We start from the raw sequence: 6,230 nt of genomic DNA, 5'->3' as shown, positions 1-6,230 counted from the left end.
TTATTTCAAGGCCGTGCCGTGAAAAATCAGTGCCCGAGGCGAGAGTATACGACGGCGCCCCCATACATATATTCTAAGCAATTTTTCCTATGTTTTTTTCCTTTTTTCTCCCGAATTTTTCGCCTCCTTACTTCGGCGGCCGGGGCTATCGCCCCGCTCGCCCCCTTCACGGCACGGCCCTGATTTATTTATTTATTTTGTCGCTCGTTTACCACATCTGCTGTTTTACTTTTTCTCGAATGTGCGTTCAGAAGGCAGCTGCACGAATCGTACCGAATTCTTCCAATGCATCATACATGAGACGCTACGTGGCGAGAAACGGATAACTTTAACTAATCAGAACTGCGTATTTAGCTCCTATGGCTAGGAACGAGCGTGATTACAAAAATGTGCGCTCTGAGATGTGCAAACTCAGTCAGAAAGCCAAACCTCTCATAATAGTTCCGTGTATACTTATCCTTTCTCATTCGCAGCTCATAAGCTAATTTGTCGATTATGTAGTTGAACGTTTCGACACGGAATTTGTTGCTTCCAATTAAAGAAGTTTCTGTTGATGAACTCTCTCCTGAAAACTTCTTCCTGACTACTTTTCTTCTGCTTTCTTCCTTGTACTGTTCATGGTGGAAAGATTACATGTAATTCCACCATGAACAGTACATTCCACCATGTAGTCTTTCCATCATTGTACTGTTGTTGTCCACTTTCCATTTCTTTGAAAATCTTAAAATTAGTCTCGTAATGAAGATATTTCCAAAGATAAGGCTTCAAGCAACTTAAGATCTTCTGCTAAGTAGTAATGACTAGATTTGTCAACGACAATAGATTTTATTGCCCCCTTAATTGCTTTTATGACTGTATACATTTGATGTCAATATGGCCGTGTCGGCCTTGGGGAAGTTTTAGGGGGAGGTGGTTTTATTACCCTGTTTGTTAGGTGGTTAGACGGGTTCCTGGAAAAGGTTGAGTGTTAGGAGGGATGGAGTAGTTTCTAGAAAAGAGGTTGAAGGACATGATTTTGATAGGATTGTTTCTAACAGCTATGTTATGATCAAATTAATTATTCTTTTATTTGTATTTTCTTAATAAATTAATCGGAACAATTTGTATTGGTTCGCTTGCTAAGCAAGCTCCTTATTTATTGCATCGTTTGCTAAAGCATACTCCATAGAACAATCTCTGATTGTGATTATATTATGTTTTCCCAAATCGTATGCTAAAGCATACTCCATAGAACAATCTCTGATTGTGATTATATTAATTAATTCGCTTCATTAGAAGCTCATTCTTATTTGCATTCTCCTAATAAATTAATTGGAACATCTTATTTTACGGATTGCTTGCTAAGCAAGCTCCTTATTATTTTTTTTCCCAAATCGTATGCTAAAGCATACACATTGTTAAATTTGATTGTGATCATTTTTCCCAAATCGTATGCTAAAGCATACTCCATAGAACAATCTCTGATTGTGATTATATTAATTAATTTGACCATTTGCATAGCAAATTCAGAACAATCTTTGATTGTGATCATATTAAAATGGTGGAGGGAATAAACTTTATTCATGCGGGACTTTTTAATTTGACGGATCGTATCTTTATTTTCTCGAACACTGTGTGAGCATACTAGAAATTTCGTGTATAGAATATGTATACTTCGGTACGATATGCAATGCTGGTACATATACAGAGCGTAGTTCTCGTACGTCTTTCGCTGGTGAACTTAAGACATGAACTGAAGTTTTCGCGCGCTTTTTGGAAACTCGTTGTGCAAGAGGGAAAGATGGCGTTGTTGGGTAACAGGTGCATGTTAAAACATGAACACAAATACAAAGGAAAACCGACGACACGTTTAGTACACATCACAGAGTGCCGACAGAGTAATAAAAACAAGTTTGGCGCCAGGGTAGGTGAACACAAGACATTGTCGGCGAAGAATACAAAGAGGATTGAGGTTGTGGTAGGTAAACATGTTGAATCATGCCCCTATGCTAATTGGTAATACAAAAGAAGTTTTGCGCGTCGAATCATGAACACGTGATTACCTTGTGGCTATGAAAATACTTTAAATACGGGTCATAGCGGAAAAATATATATAGAGACACCATGCATCGCTTTGAGAAAGAAGAACACTACGAGGTTAACACTGAAGCAATATCCGATGCTGAAACAGAAATATACGAATCATCGTCAGATGAAGAATATGATTTTGATGCAATAGATTTACCAGTGCTAACAACAGTTTCACCAACACCACCGTCATCACCAGCAAAATTATCAAGAACATCACGATTTTGGGGTTTAGATTGCTGTTGTAATAGTCAAAAGGTGGACCGTGAATGTATAAAGAAGGCTATTGAAAAATGGGATTTCAACGATACATTAATTTGCGATGGCTGTAGAGAAGGAGCCCCTCATGATTTTGCGCATGATTGTATGAATGTACACCCAGAGTCATTGGAAACCCGTGCATGGAGTATTATTGCAAGTCCTAGTGTTGAAGAAGATGTGTTTTACTTGTATGCAAACACCCATATTATTGGAATATTAACAAGAGAAAAATTCTATGAAACGTATGTGGAATTATTAAGTGATACAGACTATCTTCCGGAATTACTGGACATTTTCATAAGAAAAGACGAACGGAAAGCGAATATTTCAGATTGAGAAAATGTATTCGAATAGAGTTAGTGTTTCATGTGTGTTATGCAGTGATGAAAACATTAATGTGAACTGTGTATTAAAAACTATAAAAGTATACTTACGTAACACCAATCCAATTGAATGCATGGAATGCAAGTTAAATCTTCCTCACGATTGTACTCATCTTCATAATACTGGAACATTTGCAACGAAGTACTTATCTCTTGATAAAACTCTTAGTGAACTTTTTGAAGTTTTTGAACAAGAACATAGTGAAATCTCATTTATATGGTTTGTGCGTAAAATTTGTGATCTTTTAAAAAATACAGAATTTGTTGGACAGATTATTCCGTTTTTCATTTATCACACAAATGAAATTTCACCATGTGTAAATCAATATATTATCGATATTCAAGGTTTTAAAATGTCTGATAATGAATTTATCATTCGTGAGTTTTGTTTAACTGCATGCGATGATACAGTAAATTTCCATTGCTTGGTAAAATCACCAATAGATTATAATTTATTATCATTAGGATGTCAAAAACAAATTGATTGGTTAACTTTAAATTTACATGGTTTGAAATGGAATAGCAAAACTGGATATACTGTATCATGCATACGAAACCTTGTATATCAATTATGTTCAAAGAATTCATCGTTTTATTGTAAAGGTTTAGAGAAATCTCTTTGGAATAAAAGAATATTTGCATTAGATAATGTCATTGATTTAGAAACAAAACATTGTCCACCATTAAGTGAATTATGTGGAAACACATTTAATGATTATTGTAATTTTCATACAAATATTGTAAAGAAATCAGGATGTGCATATCGTAATGCACAACAGTTGAATTATTGGTGGAAATATGAAAGATCAACAGCATTAACTAATGCATTATCAAGATTGTAATGATTTTTCTTAGGAATTGTAAATAAAATGCAGGGATGTAAGTTTAAAAAAAAATTATTGAAAATTTAAGAAAAAAAGTTGATAAAAAAATTGTATATATGATAAAAAAATAAAAAAAATTGTAAACATATAATAAGAAAAAATAAAAAAATAAAAAAAATATTTCTGTTTTCTTTTTTTAAAAAAATTGTTCACATGTTTATAAACGATATTATCATTCTTTTTCAAATTTTTCTTGTTAAACATTTTTAAACACTTTTGAAATGATTGAGTGCGGATAATATGATGCAAAAAGAACAACACAAAATACCCGCACAACACAGAATTATCATGTTGATATTGATGATTATTCGTAAAGTACATTTTAGTATTTTTCGACAAAAAGTTTTTTATTTCTTTGGGAATGTCCATAGCAAGACTGTCAAAGTAGTACCCATGTTTTTTCTTATTGATGTACACTGCGACCCAGTGGGAACCAGCAGAATCAGATGTATCAAGATTAATCACAAGTGCAGCAGGAGGTTCTACCGTTACAGGAAGTCTGTCAATAGGGTAAATTCCAGTAACACTTGCACCAGTCACTTTATCACTTAGTAACACTTTTAACAATTCGTCACTATACATGATGAAGATTATTATTTTTAATTGTAGTAGGTATGTAACTATCACTGTTATTCACATGTAAGACATAGTCATACACTTTTACATATTCACTATACAGTAATGCTTCATGAACACTGCACCTATATTGTCCGAAACGATGCTTATTATGTGCACACCGATCAACGTGAAAACTTAATGCAGTATACTTTGGACAGTTTATTTCTTCTAAATTTGTAACTTCTCTTTGAAGAATTTCTTGAAGAAAACACTTTCTATTTATTCCGTAGGTGTATATTGTTGTAGTATTTGAACAATATGATTGAAGTATTTCCTTAAGATGGGAATATTCTACATCGCCTTCGTGCCAGGTAATGCCATACACATTCTCACCTAGATATTTGTTTGTACTTACGATCGGCTCAGCTAACTTATTTAAAGGAAATGGTGGTTTAAAAATCCAATTTTGGAGAAAGGGAACGTCAGGATTTACAATGGCTAATTCTTTTACAATAAAGTCATCTTCGTTATCATGATACGCCGAGAAGTGTACAACAACCCTCATCCTACTCAACTGAATAAATTAGAAGGTGTTATCAGTATAAATATTTCTATCTTTGTCTACTTGTGCTAAAGAATCGAATTGTGCGTACACAATGCATGTAACAGGTTCAGTTAAAGTTTCTGAAAATGATACTTTTAAATTTACAGGAGAATCGCGTACCACATCCCACGTGTTATCGTCTAAAGTTCCTGTTGGAGATAGAATAAAAGCATACAGAGCATATCCGTTTGGATACTCATCAAGAGTAACAGTATGTGAATAATTTTGATAATATATACCAGTACCTGAAATCAAAGTATAGTAACTTAGAAGGTATAAATTGTTATTAAAATCAGGAGTGAGGGGGTTGGGAGGAAATGATTTTGAGCCGACTTGTAATTGCAGTTTGTTAACGTTAAAGTTTCGAAATTCAAAGGGATTAAGATGTGATTTCCCATTGAAGGCTGTGTTGGAGATGAAACCAATAACCAGGCCTTTAGGAACATTACCCAGGAAAAGATTATCAATGTTGTAAGACTTTACTTGTGCAGGTATAGTATAAGATCTTGTCTCCACTCTCGTCAGAGGTAACATGGCCGTTTCCGAACCCATTCGTGTATTTAATTGCATAGCTAAATCTGCAGCTACATCAATACGTCGTACATGAAGAATAACTTCCTCAAGTGCAACTTTATAACTTGTATTTTCAGGAGACATTAAGCAAAAATTATCTTTACTACGATGTAGTTTTACACGTAAACTTACTTTGTTAGGAAGTATACGATCTAAACTTACAATATCAGTATGAAGACGTCCATACATTTCAAAAGATTTACTATTTTTCACCTTATTAGCACGTTTTTGAAAACCAGCATTTGTATTATCTAATTTATTAAAATTTTTTGCAGTATCTTTATGCCACAATGCACATGCTAAATGTGTTTGAGAAGCATCATAAGAATAATTTAATAATGTTTCAATGTATGCACGATAAGGATAAGATCCTGATGAGGAACTAATTAATTTATCATTTAACGAAATATCAATTTGACTAAATAAAGAATGTAAGAAATTATTTACTGGTTCAACAGTATCATCATTAGCTAAAGTTGTACCATCAGCTTTAGTAATTTTACAACGCACATAAAGATATAGATATGCAGGATGAATAAATTCCCCTGTTTCTCCTGGAATAACAAATTCAATAGGTCCTTCTGAGGTTAATGTGAAATAGGACGATATTCAGCATTTGTAGTTGCTTCAATAGCTGTTTGTGTCATTGGTATAGAAAAGAAATCAAATTCATTGGTACAACATTCAAAACTACTTGAATTTAGGAGTGCCATTATGAAAAGATGTCGTGTATATGTTTACGTTTTGTTGGTGGTCCAAACTTTACTATTGCAGGAGCTTTCCTCTTGCGTGACCGTCTCTTGCCGTTACCAGTTAGCAACTGCCCAACTTTATTAATTGCTTTTGTCTTTAAACTATTACCAGCTTCTTTTACACGCGCACGAACAGATTCTTTAAATG

Source organism: Thermobia domestica, chromosome 15 (assembly GCF_964235325.1).
Source record: "Thermobia domestica chromosome 15, izTheDome1.hap1.1, whole genome shotgun sequence".
In the NCBI taxonomy this organism is placed as follows: domain Eukaryota; kingdom Metazoa; phylum Arthropoda; class Insecta; order Zygentoma; family Lepismatidae; genus Thermobia; species Thermobia domestica.
This window is presented reverse-complemented; position numbering follows the sequence as displayed.